At 40.1% G+C, this 18,232-nt stretch overlaps 1 protein-coding gene across 1 annotated transcript in view; it reads right to left on the bottom strand.

Moving 5' to 3' along the window:
• Glis3 (GLIS family zinc finger 3) overlaps positions 1-18,232 on the bottom strand; it is a 603,766-nt gene that overhangs the window by 501,493 nt on the left and 84,041 nt on the right. The window contains exon 3 of the mRNA XM_033757696.1: positions 10,868-11,115. The gene's annotated coding sequence lies outside the window, so the exon portion shown is untranslated. The remainder of the gene's footprint in view (positions 1-10,867; positions 11,116-18,232) is intronic.

The following is an 18,232-nucleotide window of genomic DNA, read 5'->3' as shown; positions in this document are numbered from 1 at the left end:
TTTCTATTCCTCCACCTCTCACCTGTGCATGGAGGATTATAATACAATAACAGCACACTGATTAAATGTACATGTGACTGGGACAGTTAGCTTAGAGACTTTCTGCCCAAACCAGAATCACAAAGGATCTTGACATGTTGGAACCATGATCTAAATAGATCTAAATAGAGTTTTATTTTCATGGCCCAAAAGCAAACACATAAAAAGGAAATTCGCTACTGCCAAAGAGTGAAGAGAAAGTGGAAAAAAATTGGAGACTGGAAGCACAATACAAGTCAATAGCATGTTATGATTGCCCACAATTTCGTATTTCCTTGGGCATCCGTATCAGGGCGGAGGCTCCTCCACGTGAGTCTTCAGGTGAGTGAGCAACATTAACTCCTGCAGACCTCTCCATGATGAGCACCCTTCTTCCAGCTCTTCCCACCAGTCAAGTTTTTTTGCCTGATCACTCTCAGGTACGTCGTATACATATATATTTGGTACTGGGGCTGGAACTCGGGTCCTTGTGCTTGCAAGGGAGGCAGCAGAACCAATGAGCTAAATCCCCATGGTTTGCGTTCTTTTTCTGCAGGGCATGTTAGATTTTTTTTCCACTATAAATACAGGACTTTATCTCTCTTAATCAAAGCTTTTTGAGAGTTAGCTCATTACTCCAAATTCTCAAGGTCTTTGGGGATTTTATTTGGTCACAGGCTCTTTTCCTCTCGATGCTGATCGATCTCGAATGGTTCATATTGGAAGGACAGAAGGAATAAGAGTCCCGTAATGTCAGGCATTTGAGATGATAAATGTATTTAATAAACATGCATTCAATACAGAATATTGTGTATTTGATTATTTTCATAATAGATAAACTTTATTATTTGTTTTTAATTAGTTAAATTGTATATATTATTACATAATATGTTTCTTTTGACTAAAGTATTAAATTCAATCATTCTCCATGTGCATTTCCTGAGGTACCTAGTCCTTTAGCGAACAATGAGAGAGAGAGACAGAGAGACACAGAGAGACAGAGACAAGAGACGCAGAGAGAGAGAAAGTTCCGGGGAATTAAAAGAAAGCAGCAGAGTAAACCTGGTTCTGCTTCCAAGAAGACAGATTAGAGGTATATATATATATATATATATGATATATATATATATATATATATATATGATATATAAGAAACACAAATTAGTAAAAATTCAAAAGGAAAACAATATTTCCAAACTAACATAAAAGATTCTCTTCTTCTGGTAGATAATGTGGTTCCACGGCTAAAGTGCTTGCCTAGAAGGTCTGAGGCCCTGCGTTTGATCCCTAGCACTGCATAAATAAATAAATAAATTTTAAAAGATTCTAACTTTTATAAATTAAAGAGAAAAACTGTAAACACAATACTGATGGTACACAACCCTAAATGTTAACAGTGACCCAGCATGGGTAGAATTATACCTTGCTTGTATTTTTCATTTTACATATCTATACTGTCTAAAATTCAGATGTTTTGTAATAATATCATACAGGACAGGGGATTTAGCTCAGTGGTGCCGCTGCCTGGACCCAAGTTTGATTCCCGGTAACAAAAAAAAAAAAGAATATTATACAGTTCATGCATGAACCTTCTGATCAGGCCTGGTTTCTAGGCTTGGCTAAGAAACACAGTGCTCCCACCTGCTGATTTGGCACATGCTCAGGAAAATCTTGACAAGTGGGGCCAGGAGGCCTGTAAGATGCTGTGCTGCACTGTTTGGAACTGAGTCAGTCCCTCTTATGGGCTGCCCCCGGTCCCCAAGCCAACTCTTGTACTGAATACCTCCTTAATCATAAGCCAGGATCTTCCTCTTGTGTCATGTCTTTCCCTTGACCTGCTCTCTGTGGCCTGTGTTGTTCTGGACATTTCTCTAACAGAGGGATAGCGTTCTGCCTGCAAATCCCGGGGCAGTAAGAGCAGTTCTAATGTTTCCCCCTTCTGGGCTTGCCAATGGGAAGCCCCCTACCACCCTCAAGCTGTGTTGTCCTCTGCTGGTCTCTCTCAAGATCCACTAGGTCTTTGGCTATTGCTACACTCTTCCAACTCTCTCTCTGCCTTTTGTCTTGTCTCTCACTGCCTGCTTCTGCACTGTGGCCAGAGTCATCCTTCTGACCCAGAAATCACACTGTGTTACCTCTCTTAAGGCTTTTCAGAGGTCCCCCCACCTCCTACAAAGTGAATTTCACATCCTTAACCTGGCTCAAGTCCCTCTGAAGACCCAGCCCTTTGCTTCAGTGCAGAACACAAATACATTTCCTCCCACCATCACCACCATGGATGCTCAGCTCTGCCCATCTGTTTGTCCCTCCTCTGGCCATGACTGCACCAGGGTCTCTCAGTCCCCTTCTGGTCCAGCATCCATGAGTGGCTCTGACCATGAGTCTTGCCCACCCTCCTCTCGTGAGATCCCTGTTTTTGAAGATGTGACTCTGCAACATCTGTTCAACCACCTCTGGCTACAGTGAAAAAGAGTGGCTAATGTCTCCTGGGGCAGGAAGGATTCATCTAGAAAGAGTTCAGGCAGGAAAAAACAGTGCTGGCCTTGTGGGAATACTGCCTTGGGAGTAGCACAGGGCCTTGTACTCAGAAGTGCTGTTTAATGCTGTTTTTGACACCTGAAAATTTTTGTGATTTAATTTTTTTAACTTCTGTTGGATAAGTTAGAGTCATCATGTTTTAAATTGTTCTCTGTATTTCATGATGCTTTGATATTTTGGGACTGTATGAACCAGGGAGGGCCTACCCTTCCCATGGTTAGCTAATCCCTGTACTCATCAAACGACTTGATCATGAGCATGACAATTGGTCCAGAGCCAATACCCCAAGTCATTTCCTTTATTTGGCTTTTACACTTCAGGAGGCAGTATTTCTCTGCTCTAACCACCCAGGTGCAGGACAGCTAGGGACCATCCCTATAACCCAAAACCCACCATAGCTACTAAAATTAGATAATCACAGGGACACTCAGCCATTCACCCTGCCCTTCCCATACTCCTCATGGAAACCACATTAAAGGTTGTAGCTGTGTACTCCCCTTATTCCTTATGCCTCTTGACTGACCTTGATTAATTATATACTTGCAAAACCATAGAGTGGATATTATGTGCTTTTGCCACTAAAATAACTATGTGAGGTAATATATTTGTTAATTAGCTAGATTTCACTATTCTAAAATATGTACACATTTCAAAACATTATACTATACATAATAAAACCATCGGGTGTTATCTGTCAATTCAAAGCTTTAAAAATAATAAAATAAAACTAACACTGTGCAGTGTTAAGGATGAATGGTAAAATTCACACACTAATAATTTAAAATTTTAATTTTCACTACTCAAAATAGCTTTACATAGCCTCTTTTAAACACCATGACAAGTGGAGACAGAGACTATGGAAGAAGGAAAACATTTTAAATTTTAGTATCTTTTGTTGCAGGTTTCTCCTGCTTTTTGAACAAAAATCCGTATGTTTTCACTTCCCATTGCACCTAGAGGTTATACAGACAAGTCTGAGGAAAGAACACCACTCACTCTGCTGATTACAACTACGCCCTAAAGCACGCTTAGAATGGTGGGTGTGAGGGTGGCAACTCTCACTGAGCGCTTTCTATGAGATGTGTTTTGGTCAGAGGACTCGAGAGCGATATACCTGGTTAGGAAAAAGACAAGTCTACCCAAGGCTGCCCTGAGATCACCACTCCCTGCGAGGTCCAGAGGACACATCCTGGCGTGGCGGGATGCCCCAGGGGTAATCACGGTACACGGTGGCTCCTTGGGACCCACAGAGAACTATTAAATCAGAATCTGAGAGTGGTGTTGGGGCAAGTATGGTGGTGGAGGGGTTACAGCTGTCTCACGCACTCTGGTGCAGCCGTACACAGCCGGCACTTGGAAACAGCTGCTCTGGGATGACAAAGTGGTGAAGCAGAGTGGCCGGATACTCCTGAGCAAAGCCACTAGGGCACACTAACCCTCCAATAACAGTCCGCACAATTTGCACCTCAGTTTGAACTACTAAACTTTTGAAAGTTGCCTCGAATTTGGGACTTTCTAGACTCATCTAATTTTGGGGACTGTCTGGTGGCCAAAAGGAGAAAATCTTGTTGTAAGCAGTATTTGCTTGGAGAGATTGAGAATCTGCTTAAGTAGATTTTCCTAGTGACCCATAAAAAGAGTCAAGAATTGAGGAAGATGCTGTAGTTATGATAATCATGTAGCCCTTGAAGGAAGCTTGTGCCTTATCCTTATTTCACCCATGTTCTTCCCAACCTGCTATCAGCTCAGACGGTGGTAGGAATTTCACAGTCCTTCCTCAGGCTCTAATGGGCACTGAATTTCAGGGACGTGGATGATGGCCAATCTGTCTACCTCAGTACCTCACGTGATGACGAGTAGGCACTGCGTCAATGTCTGCAGAAGCAAAAATGTACCAGAAACATAAACACACATCAGATGATCAAATGCCACATCTCAGAGCAAGGTATCAACCCTAGGAAAGTGGCTTCCCTGTTCCTAAGTTCCAAACACACGAAGACATGGGGTTCTGTGGTTATGCAACTTTTGATGCTGCTTACCTATGTACAACTGGATTTTCAGGCACTGTGGTGGGAACTGGTAAGTGTAGATTGTCTTCCTCCTACATCTCTGCTCTCATGCTGCATCAAACATGAAGCACAGCGGTCCACATCTTCCTGGTCTCCGACATCTGGATCCTCAGTTTCCAATCCTGAGATGGGAATCCTCTAGGGTAGTTGAGGATTCTCGGGAGCCAATTAAGAAGTATTCAGTTTGAATCTGGGAATGGAATTGAGGGGCTAGACTTTGTGGAGAGATTTGTTTCATGTGTCCAGATGTAACCAACAACAAGCACTTGTAAACAATTGCTCTGGGATGACAAGAGCAGGGTAGGTTCCTGGGACCACTCAATTTAAGCAAAGACTCTATTTGAATTAGGTAAATTATGCAAATCCCTTGGTAAATTCTCCTGGGGAGGGCCCTGATATAGTTTGAATCTTGAATGTCCTCCAAAGGCCCCTGTGTTTTGGCTCAGTCTTGGGGCAGCATTATCGGGAGGTGGTAGGGTCTCCAAGAGGCAGATCCCACTGGAATCCGTTAGGTTGATGGGAGCTCATCCTGAAGGGGGTTGTGGAACCCTGGTCTCTTCCTTTCCTGTTTTTCACTTCCTGAGGCTGCAGTGAGCAGTTTTTGCCCTAGGGGCCCATTGTGACGTGGGCCTCACCACAGGCCCAAAGCCACAGGGCCAGCATGTCCTAGACCAGAACCTCCACAGCTGGGAGTCAAAACAAATCTTTCTTCTTATAAGTTGATTACCTCAGGCATTTCTTATAGTGCAAATCTGACTAACACGGAGTCTAAAAATGACTTTCTAATATTTCCTGTGAAATGAATGACTTCGCTTTACCTGGGAGAAAAAACATGGTATTTTTCAAACTGCAACACTGAATAATTTACATTGCGTGTATGCCCTCTTTGACAGATACCTTTCACATCTACACTGGTGCTTTCCTATAGTACAAGAGTCACCAGTCATGTACACACCTCTGCTTAAGTATTTTACTGCTTAAGTATGGAGAAGGACCTGACTTCCAGAACTGCCTCAGGGAATCACTTTCTAATTGGGTGCCATCACTGCCAGGTATTTCTGCTCCCAGAGAAGTTGGGAAATGACTTAGAACAATTCCCCTTCTCTGAAATAATGGCTTTTAGGGCCAAAGCCCTCAGTGTCCACTCCTTACTCTATGCACCCCTCTGAAGCAAAAGCATGGGAAAAAAGACTGCTGGTGAGCGTTCGCTATGGTCTATCTTCCTCACTACCCAGAAACTTCTAGCTCGCAACATATCTTAAAAGAACCAATACTGATGTTAGTATGGATAAGACTTCCAGTCAGTTATTAGCCAAGCCCTGGAAAGGCCTCTTACAGGGCTCAGTGGAGGCCCTGAAAACAGCAAGGCAACAGCAAGGCCTGGCCAGGCAAAGCTCACACTTGGCAGCTGCCTGCCTCCCATCCCTCTCTTGGGGAGCTATCCCATCCCTATTCTGTGCGAGGCTGTGAGCCAAGACATCTCCTTTCCCCCCGCCAGAAGGAAAGAGGGAGAGCTACTTGGGATCAGAGCCCTCTCATCTGCTAGATGAGTGATTACATTTACAAAACAAAAAACGTAGATGTCACTCCAAAAAAACAGAGCCGCCAGCAGAGCCATTGTCCTTTTATTGAGCATCCTTCCCATCAACGCACATGCGCACTCAGGCAGCCTCATGCACGCAGGAGCACACTGTTTTGCGATGTTTCTTTTCCACTTAACAACCTATCTTGATCACTTTCCCGTTCGCTGAAGTATTCTTCTGCCATCTTGTTAGTTATTATATGCAGTGGTGTGTGGCTCTAGACTGTGGTTCTACCCCATTCCCTACTATGTTAGTCATTTTCTCCGTGACTGCTACAAAATATCCAACCCTCAGGACCTAAGGAAAAGGAGGTTTATTTTGCTTCATGTTTCAGTTTATAGTCAGCTGACTCCAAGGCAGAAGGTCCAGACAGAAATGAAGTAGGGGGAAGCGGAGGAGGAGAAGAGACAGATATCCCTTCCACGCCCGGCCTCCAGTGCCCCACCTCTTCAACCAAACTTCACCTCACAGCAAGGCGGCTAAATTGCCCTCCTCATCCTATCACCGTCCCTGGCTTTTCGAGCCATTTTAAATCATAACCCCTACTGTTGGGCATTTCTGCTGTTTCTAACTTTTCCCTATTACAAATGATGTTCCAATCACACCCTCTGCTTAATCTTAAATCCAAATCCTGTCTTCTCCTGACATAACACACTGCTCTTAATCATTTACTCTGTTGCAAACATGAATTTCAAATCCTTTCTGAAGAGCTGACCCCCGCCCCTATACACAGTCCTTTCTGAAAGAGAAGGAATATTCGCAGGCTTGGAAAGAAGGCAAGTTTCAATCAAGCCTAATCAGCTTCATTAGAGCTTTCTCCTTCAGTGAAAGTGAAGAAGGATGCAATGTTCTTGTGGAACAAATAGAAACCTTTACTTTCTGAGGGTGAGAGTGCAGGTGTATAGAAAAAGGAGTGGATCAAATCATCACATATGCAAATTTCCATTATACCATTAATGAAGAATGAAAGCAATGTTTCCTCATTAGAATATGTTTCTTCCACGTCTGTGCTACTTTTATCCCAAGATTAACCTTCTGCTGCAGTCTCTGTTGATCGATGCTTTCTCTAGGCTGTGCAATGGTACCACCTTGTGGCTGACACACACGATAATTGGAAGACACATGGCTTTTTAGTGCGTGAAGATAGAAGAAATATTGTTCAAGGGTCCCTGCAAGCCCTCCTGTAAGGAAATACAGTTTCCAAAGTAACGGAATGTGCACATGTTGTTTACTGACTTTTTAAAAAAATATTTGCACTTACTTAATAGTACGTGCTCAGAATTTCCTGTCCTCGATGGATAAAAGTCTGACATGAGTAGGAAAGTTTCAGAACCTTCAACTACACTAATGGGTCGGGGACTTAGCTCAGTGGCTCTCCTGCCTGCCTCACAAGTGCAAAATCCCAGTACAAAAAAAAAAAAAAAAAAAAAAAAAAAAAACACACACACACTAATTCTTGAGAGGAAAAACGCTTGTGTGACTACTTGGCTCTCCTGTTGTAATAGTAAACCATTCATAAGAAAGTTAGGAGTAGTGGAAAGATCACAAGAGCTGGTGTTAGAATAACCAGGTTCCAAGGCCAGCTAGTCAGTGTCAGTGAGCTCGAGCCACTTGACTTCTCTGTCACTGGCTGCTCATCTATTGGGTGCTGAGCAGTGAAATGGTCTGAAATCCACTACACAAAATATAAAACCTTATGATAGTTATTAAAAACAGCTGGATTAATGATCAGGATTTTTAAATTGTGTGTATGCTTTTTAAAGGCTCTCAGATGTGAGGCTAATGGCTGAGAGATCATTTCTGAAAAAAGGAGTAAAGGGTTCCTCTTGAGGGAAGATGTTAGGAAAGAAAGGCTAACAGGGAAAGGCTGAGAAAGAAAAATTAATCTCTTCAAGTGTCAAGTCTTAGGAGGATGCAAGGAGAGTGCACAGGCAGTGAAGTCTGTTTTCTTAGATGTAGCCTTAGAAAGAGCAATGGAAAATGATGCCCAGTTTAAAACAGCACATCTGGGTGTGGTGTTGTGCACTTCTAATCCCAGCACTTGGGAGGCTGAGGCAGAAGGATCAGTGCAAGCCAATATGGGCTGCATAGTGAGCTCAAGGCCAGCCTGAACTGCACAGTGAGGCCCTGTCTCAGAAAAAAAAACAAAAGAACAGAGGATTTGCATTGTTTTTTCTGAACATAAGAGCAAGGAAGAAATCACACACACACACACACACACACACACACACACACTCACAGACATATTTTTCTCTATCTGTATTTAAACTTCATAAGCCAAAGGTTCACATACAAAAGTGGAAGCCAAGCAAATTTGATTTTTGCAAGTCGTTTACCACAAGTGAAAACAATTAGCTTGTTTGATCTTAATATGCCACAGGGTACTGCATAAATATGCACCTAATAAAGAAGAAATGGAATTTTCAAACCATATGAAAAGAAAAATTCACCTCATTATAACCAAGAAGATCCAACTAGAAGACTATGAGATGTTGCTTCTCACCTATGAAATGTGAGGGGAAGTTTAAATGAAAATATTCAGTGCTGGAGAGGCTGCATAAAACACTCCAGTGCTCCTGGTAGACGTGTATCATGATGCTCCCAAATGTGCATGCCCAGGAGTCCACTGATGGAAGATACACAGTGTAGTGGTAAAGAATGCAGGCTTTGCTAAGCATGGTGGCACATACCTGTAATGTCAGCACTCTGGGAGGCTGAGGCAGAAGGATCTCAAATTCAAGTCTAGCCTGGACAATTTATCAGCTTAGTAAGACTCTCTCAAAATAAAATTTAACAAGAGGACTGGGGTACACATAGGTCAGGGCAAAGGCCCAGAGAGAAAGAGAGAGAAAGAGGGGGGCAGAGACAGACAGCACGCTCTGTAAGCCAAAGATCTCCTGAAATCGCCGATCAGCTCCACCACTTACCAGCCCAATAACTGGGCAGGAAATTGCCTAATCCCTTTATGCCTCAGGACCCTCACCCATGACACGGTCACTGCTCTCCATTTTACAAAGCACCTGGGCACTGCATCAGCACATGTGAGCTGTCCAGAACAACCTGATGGCATTAATGCTGTTATTATGTTTAGGGTTAGATAATCTAGCAATAACTTGAAAATTGTGATTGTTTAGAAAATGTTTATTGAGTAGCGCTGTAGGCTGGGTAACGGAAAATAAAGCAGTTATGGGATCCAAGGAGATGGTAGCATAATTGTTAAAAATGTATTCTCTTAAATGTTTATTTAATAATAATCATAGTAGCAATTAATATTATACCAGTAATAAAAATACATGTCTATAAAGTAAAAGCATACTGTAAATTACTCTGCAGCCAGAAAAACTTATGTAGGCTTAATTTCTTCATCTGGTAAAGAGACACCTTAGAAAATCAGCTTAGAATCGGAATGACAGAATATGAAAGGTCTTGGAAAAGTACAATCAAAACCAAATGCTATCCTAAAGGTGTACAGGAAGTGGGAAGGGTAAGGGAAAGGAAATAAGGGACAAGAAAAAATATGAGAAAAGGAAAAAGGGAAACAAAGTCTATAAATAGGGGAGGATGGAGAGGATGAAGGGAGAGCTGGGGTATGGAAAAATGAGAACCAAGACCTGTCATGTAAAGGTACAAGATCCCAATGATGAATGTAACTGTACTGTATACCTAAAATGTACCAATAAACTCAGTAAGATAAAAAACAAAATGCTATGTATTGCTATTTGCTAGGGTCTGTAGAGACTCTATGAAAATAATTTTAGTGCACACTTACTACCTGCCAGAAAACGGGCATATATTATCTCATTTAATCTTCAGTCTAAGTCACCAGATTTAGAAAATAAAACTACCAGTGAAATTTAAATTTCAGGTAAACAATGAAAACATTTTTTCTAGTATGCAATTATTTGAAGTTTATCCGAGATACTTAAGACATAGTCATTACAATTTTACTTGTTTATCTGGATTAAAATTTCATCAGGCATTGTGAATTTTATTGGGTAATCCTACACTGATCCCATGAAATAGGTACAATAATAATATGTTAAGTGAGGAAAAAGGGAAGGGGGAGAGAGAGAAGGGAGGGAGAGAGGGAGGGGGAGAGAGAGAGAAAGAGAGAGAAAGAATATGAGAGAATGAGAGTGTTTAGTTTTTGCCACACAATGGAAAATTGACTGCTGTTCTTACTGTGCTCTATGAAGAGGAGAAGTGTTGAATCAAGAGAAAGCCAGGTCATTTCCTTAACAAGACCTGATCACAAAATCAAATGAAATGGCTGGGGATGTAGCTGAGTGAGGAAGGCACTCGCCCAGTATGGGCGACTCCCTGGATTTGATCTCCATTACCCCTCCCCAATGAGAGAAGGAGGAAGCAAGGGAGGGAGGCAGGGGGATGAAGGTGTATATCTCCTGCCTACCAAGTGGGAAACCTGAATTTTATTGCTGGAATAAAAAAGAAGGAAGGGAGGGAGGGAGGGAGGAAGGGAGGAAGGAAAGAAAGAATCTATTTTCACAAAGTACACTTAATCCCAAACCAAAACATAAGGTGTTGCAAAGCCAAATCTAAATGACCTTAGAATTTCCAGCCATTTTGCAGGATTGACAGTAACAGCCCCTTCCTTGAGCGCAAAGTATCCAAAGACAGAATAAATGTGTAAACACTTACGGGCTGTTTTGAGTTGATGAGATTTCAGGGTCTGGGGGCTAAACCTGGAGCAGCTTCGTTTCCACTGGATGGATACAGCTGACTTGTTTTCTGCTGTTTCAGTGGACCTTGAAATGATCTTGACCATTTGCTTCACTTCAGTGTACCCCATTTCTCCTCATTTGCAATCAGCACCACTCATGGAGCAAAATGTGTTAGTTCACGGTGGCTCTGATGATGCACAGGCATTTCCAAGTATCTTTTTGCTCCTGGGGAAAGGATGTCACATTACTTTTGCAAAAAATGGATGCAAAAAAAGGGCCAATATTCAATACACATGTTACACTGCAAAGAATGGGACCATACTATGTGTGTATTTTTTTTTAGTTACCTAACCAAAAAACAAACAAGCAAACAAAAAACAGGAGCTCTGAGCTGGCAGTAGAACCAGTAAAAGGGTTCCTTTTCATACCTGGGTTCCTATCTCAGCTCTCCAATTAATTAGTTGTGTGACTTCCAAAAGTCCCCCTACCCCTTCTGAGCCTCATTTTTATCATCTATATCATATCAACATCTGCTCTCATCCACAGGAATTATTTTGGCACAAAGCTTCAAGTCTTGAAGTCTTGGCTCTATGGTACTAAGAAAAAAAGATATAATTGGTTTATTATTGATTCTCCCATAAGAAGTTCTAATGGATTAAATTTTAACTTCTTGATGCATGCTAATTAGACAACTATTTAATTCTTTCTGTTGTTAATGCCTTTCTGATGATGTTTGAAGATTTTTGCTGTATGTAATTTAAAAAAAACCTCTGTCACACACACAAAAGATAATAATTGGTTCAAAGCAAAATGATTTCAGTAATTAGTTGAAAACTTTAAATCATTACTGCCCATCTGGGAAGTCTGGCAATGAGAGTGTTCTGTTAATGACAAAAATATTTTCAAAAGAACCAAAGGAGGAAAGAATGAAAATGTCAAAACTGAAGACAAGGGCCTTTATGGGTGCATCGTACAATTTTGCATAATCAGAATTACCTGATAAGCTTATTAAACATGTAGATTTCTGAACCTAAATCAGAAATTCTGAGTCACTACGAATAGAACTGGCCCCAAAATCTGAATATTTAACAAGTGACTTGGGTGTTTCAGAGGCAGGCAGCCTATTAAGGAGAATTTGAGAAATACTGGTCACTACTAATAAAATATAAGCATATAGTTAAGATTTTTAAATGCACTGAAGCAAAGAGAAACCAATAGTAAAATATGGACTCAATTCACTATGAAGTTTGGGAACCAAAGAGACAAAACTCTCTCAACAGTGAGTGATAAGGGAAGAATTCATAGGTATTTAATTCTTCAAAGTATCAATAAGGATTCTCTACAAGAATGACCATAAAGACCATAAAGGAAAATGGACAAACCTATGAACCAAAAAGGCCATGTAAAATTGGACAAAGGCTGTAGGAGGACAGACTGAAATGGCCAAAGGATAAATAAATTCTGTGATGGTAGAATTATTGAGGTCTGAAAAGATGGGAGATATCAGGAAAGCCACTGGTGAGAGAGTAAAATTTGTTCATCAAAAAGGAGAGTAACAGCCAGGTGTGGTGGCACACACCTGTAATCCCAGCACTCAGGAGGCTGAAGCAGGAGGATCGCTGTGAGTTCAAGACCAGCGTAGGCTACACAGTGAGTACCAGGTCAGTCTTAACTGCATAGTGAGACTCTGTCTCAAAGAAAAAAAGAAAAGAAAAGAAAAAAGGGAAAGTAAGATCCAACTAAGGGATAAAACAACAAAAACTTGAGTATTCTTATAGTTCTAAGACAATAATATACAATGTTCATGGAAAGTTTCTTGATGAGAAAATGTGTTCAATGTAAAAATATTTTTTAAGTTATTCTACAAAAATTGTAGGATAGGAAATGACAAAGTACTCTGAAAAGCATAAAAACTGTATCCCCAAAAAGCTCACATATTAAAAGCTCAGGTCCAAACTAGTGCTACTGGAAAGTTGTAGAACCTTTATGGGGTGCAGCCTAGTTAGAAGTTTGCAGGTTACTGGGGCTTGCCCTTGAAGAGTACTGTGGTACCTTAGTCTCTTTTTCCTCCCCTTTGCTTAATGACTGTGAGAGGAGGGGTGCATACTTCACACACTCTTGCCATTATATACCTGCCTTGCCAAGGCCTAAAAGCAACAGGATCAACCAATCATGAACCAAAGCCTCTAAAAAACTGTGAGCCAAAATAAACTTTTTCTCTTTATAAATCGATCATATTAGCTACTTGTTACAGTGATGATAAGGTGGCTAAGCCAGGATTGAAGAACATTTGATCTATTACAAAAGACACCAGAACAGAAGGATAAATTAAATGGAAGAATTCATAACTCTATAGCTTGCATCTTAAGTGTTCCCCTGAGGCCCATATGTTACAGGCTTGGTTGCCAGCCTGTAGTGTCACTGGGAAGTGGTAGAACCTTTAGTAGATGGGGTCTAGAAGAAGGAAGTTAACCAGGGCATGTTCTTCCAAGGGATATTGGAAACTGAACTATTCCTCTGCTAGTTTTAGCTTCCTAGCTACCATGAAGTGAAAAGCCTCTGTCACATGCTCGTGCTACAATGAACTGTGCTGCCACAGGCCCAAAGGAAGAGGGCCAAGTAACCATGGACTAAAGGCTCTCAAACTAAACCTTTCTCAAAATAAACCTTTCCTTCTTGTAAATTGATTATCTCAGGTATTTTGTCCCAGTGACTGCAAGCTAGCTAACACATATGGATAGGGAATAAAATTCCCCTCCCAATATGGAATATCTCCCAGCGTATGTTAATTTATTGTTGTCATTTTTAAACCCCTCTGCTTTTTTACACAGACCAACAAGTATCTCTGCCTCCTGAAATCCTTCCTGATTAATTCAGCCAAGCTTAATATTGATTATTTTGAATTCCAATCATTCTTTGGTCTCCTGGCTTCTTGATCCCATCAAGTATGTTACCAGTCAGATAATTCTTTTGGAGTGGTCAGCAGAATTCTAAGAAAAACACTGATACCAGGACTCCATCTCCTCTCTTACTATCCTAAAGTGAGCAGAGGCTGGTGTGGAATAGAGAAGGCATCTACATAGTTCTTGTATTCTCTCAGTTGATAAATCCTTCAAAATCAGTGCCCTTTTCTTTCTCATATAGATTTTTCTGTGCCTAACAGTTTAAGCAGAAAAAAAAAAATCTGTCTAGCCAGGTGTAGTGGCGCACACCTGTAATCCCAGCACTAGAGAGGCTGAGGCAAGAGGATCACTGTGAGTTCGAGACCAGTCTGGACTACATAGTGAGTTCAAGGCCAGCCTGAACTACATAGGGACATCTTGTCTCAAAAAACAAACAAACAAAATACAAAAGAACAAAAAATCTATTTTTCCAACGAATGGTATGAGGGGAGATTCCCAGAAAGGCCAGATGGTGTCACTACTGCCTAATTAATATTTCTGGCCCAGTGAGCAGTATCTGAAATGGCAGACCTTCCCTGAATTCACTGATTCTATTGTTGAACCTACTTTGGAATCTGTCCTATTTCCTAAGAAGTAGCTGAATAAACCTCATCAGGAAACAGTCAGCAAAACCTTAGCAGTGCAAATAATCTAGGTTCTCTTGTCAGAGTAATGGCGTGCCCTGAGGCTGTCATACTTCACGAGAAAAAGCAAGAACTAAAAAGAACAGAAGTCCTTAGTCCAAGGCCTAAGATTTCATTGCCCTAGGAGCTGGATTCTTGGCAGCAGCATTTGGAACAACAAGCTTCAGAATCAAACACTTAAGGAATTTTCAAGATAAACTAAACTCCAACAAGGTCAAGTTTTTTATTCACCTTTTACAACCTCATTAGTTTTCAGAAACACTTGAAGTTGTTACTAAAAAGTTTTGATTTTACTTGTATGTTGACTACTATCATTATTTTTTGCAAGCAAAAAAAAAGCATTTTCAAATATGATGTGCACAGGACTTGTGACAATAACTGTAAATGTGCTTCACAATATAGAAATCAAATACCTACGGCTTCCCCAGCAAACATGATCCATTTCAACTGCTATTATTATTTACTAAAAATTATTCCCAATTCCTGGATAAGTAAACTAAGCGAAGCTTACTGTATGCTGTTTATTACCATACATCTAGGGGACACGCAAGCTTTCATATCTGATTGTTAACAGATATACTAAGATATACTAAGAACAGTATGTGTTCCACAAGCAGTTTCTATACAAACTCAGACCAAGCTATATTTTAACATTTCTGAATTTCGATTCTTTAGTTACATTAAAGATCCATTGAAATGGTTCAAAGGAAATAAAAATCTAGATTTATGAGTCTAAAAGAGAACTTTATTCTTAGGTAATACCATGACTTGATCTTCTCCAATTGAGCACCTAAGTAGATTTCCAGGATAACCAGCCCCTTCTTTGTGCTGATCGACCAAAATATCATTCTGTGTTCAGAGGCTTAAATTTCAATGAAGAAGGAGGCATTAAATGGTAAACAGATCTCCAGTAACAGAAATGTCTTCCTCCTCTCGCCTTGACCAAAAGCTTTTGTTAGCTGGGTGGCTCTACAGAGAACTTGAACCTCTAATCACCCCTACATTCCTCTCCTTCAAGACTTAAATATCTATTTATCTTCTGAATGAACAGCCAGTCTCTACTTACATTTTAAAATATTCCACAGAATGTTTGTGTGTTCTTGGCTGCTGATCACTCATTTCCTTTACAGGGTATTAAGATAGTACCATCTGTTCCCCACTTGGTACTGAAGAAGCTGTGGTCTTCAGCAGTTAACTCGTTACGTCCCACCACTCTATTCAAAGACCATGTCAAGGGAGTTTACAGGTTTTCCTTCCACTCATTTCGAGGAAATCAATTTTGTTGTGATGCAGGGTGCTGAACTTGGAGCGCTGGGATTTCCATCATGAAATAGTAACAGTGGTGTCAGGAAGAAAAGTAGAAGAGGAAGAAGGACAAACAGGAAGAGGGGGAAGAGGAAGAAGAAGCTACATCTATGTTTAGCCAAGTCTCATTCTCACTGGAGATGATCTTTAGTGACTGTAATTTTTAAAAACCCATTTCCTCTTTTAAAATTTTTGTCAGTATATGTTTGACGTATATAATGATTGCATTCATTGTGGGGCATTGGTACATGCACACAACACATCTTAATTCTTTTCATATCCTTTTCCCGTCCCCTCCCTGCTTCCTGACTCCATCTCTTGTTCCTCTTCCCACTTGCAAAAAAGATTTATGTCCACTTCCTGCTATCTATCTTTTATTTTGATAATTTATTTATTCATTGAATTTCTCATATATGACAAACCATGTGATATTTAAGCTTTTGTGTCTAATTTATTTCATTTAACTTATGGTCTCACGGTGCACCCACTTACAAATGACTCGTAACGTAGTAGTATTCCTTTTTGTACAAATGACACATTTTCTGTATCCATTCATATGTTGATGGACATACAGGCTGTTTCCAAGACTTAGCTATTATGAATTGTACTGCAATAAATATGGGTATGCATGTATCAATGTGATATGATACCTTTAACTCTTGAGGGAAGATATCTCAAAGGAGAATAGCTGGGTTAAATGAATATCTAGTTTTAGTATTTTGAGGACTCTCCATACTGATGTCTGAACTAGTGGTTGTAGAAGTTCATTTTTCCACACAGCTTCACCAGGGTATGTTGTTATTTGATTTCTTAATGATAGCCAGTTCTTACTGGAGCAAGATGAAATATGAGTGTTGTTTTTTAATTTGCATTTCTCTACTGGCCTGAGATGCTGAACATGTTTTCCTGTATTTATTGGCCATTTGTACTTCTCCTTCTGAGAAGTGTCTATTACTTTCAGTTGCCCATTGAATTGGGTCTTTTATTTGGAGAGTCTAACTTTGGGTGATCTTTATCTATTCTAGATCTTAGTTCTCTGACTGAAGAGTAGCTGGCAAATTTTTCCCCATTATATAGATTGTTTCTCCATTATGTTGGTTGTTTCCCTTGTTGTGCTGAAGCTTTTTAATTTGATATGATCCGTATTTGTTGACTCAGTATTATTTCTTGTGCCATTGGGGTTCTGTTTAGAAAATCCTTACCTGTGCCTATGACATCAGGAGTTTTAGCTATTTTATCTTCTTGATCCATTTTGACTTTAGTTTAACACATTGTGAGAAATATGAATTTAGCTTCCATCTTTTGCATATGCATAGCCAGTTTTCCCAGCACAATTTGCTAAAGACTACCTTTCCTCCTTCATATGTGTCTGACCCCTTTGTCAAAGATCAGATGTCTGAATGTGTCTGAGGTTATTTCTGTATCTTCTGTTCTGTTCCATTGATCCACATATATGTTTTCGTACCAGTACTTTGCTGGTTTGTTGTTGTTGTTTGTTTGTCTGTTTATCTATCATTGTAGCTTTGCAACATAACTTAATGTGTGGGAATGTGATGCTCCCTACTTTGCTCTTATTGCCCAGGCTTTCTTTTGTTATTCTTGGTTTCTTTTGGTTCAATGTGTACTTTAGGGTTGTTTGCTCTAGTTCTAGTTCTGTTGGTATTTTGACTGGGATTGCACAGTGTCTGTATATCAGTTTTGAAACTATGGATGTTCTGACAATATTGTTTCTATCTACCCAAGAACAAGGAATGTCTTTCCATTTTCTAATGTCCTCTTTGAGCTCCTTTTTCAGAATAGTGTGGTTATCATTGTAGAAGTCTTTTACCTCCTTGATTGGGTTAATTCATAAATGTAATATTTCTTGCACTACTGTAAATGGAATTATTTTCCTAATTTCCTTCTTGATGGATTCATTATTGTTTGACAAGAACACTATTTTTGTGTATTTATTTTGTATCCTACTACACTACTGAATTTGGTTATTAATTATAGTAGTCTTTTGACAGATTCTTTTGGGTCTTCTATGTAAAGGATTATGTTATCGGCAAATAATGATTTTCCTTTCCTGTACGTATTCCTTTTATTCTTTCTCTTGTTTCATTGCTCTAGCTAATGTTTCAAGTACTATACTTAATAAAAGTGGTTATAGTGTACATCCTTATCTTGGTCCTGACGTGAAAGGGAAAGCATTCAGTTTTTCCCTTCACTTATGATGTTGGCAGTTGGATTGTCATGAATGGGTTTTATTAAATTCAGATGAAGTCCTTCTATACTTATTTTATTAATTTTTGTTGTTGTTATGAATGGATGTCAGATTTCGTCAAAACCTTTTTTTGTGTCTATTGAGATGACTGTGTCCTTGCTTCAGTTTATGATGTATCACAATACTGACTTGTATATGTGGAAATGCCCTTGCACCCTTGAGATGAAGCCTATTCAGCCAAGATG

This window comes from Fukomys damarensis, unplaced genomic scaffold (assembly GCF_012274545.1).
Source record: "Fukomys damarensis isolate Sample0158 unplaced genomic scaffold, DMR_v1.0_HiC HiC_scaffold_31, whole genome shotgun sequence".
NCBI classification, from domain to species: Eukaryota; Metazoa; Chordata; class Mammalia; order Rodentia; family Bathyergidae; genus Fukomys; species Fukomys damarensis.
This window is presented reverse-complemented; position numbering and strand designations above follow the sequence as displayed.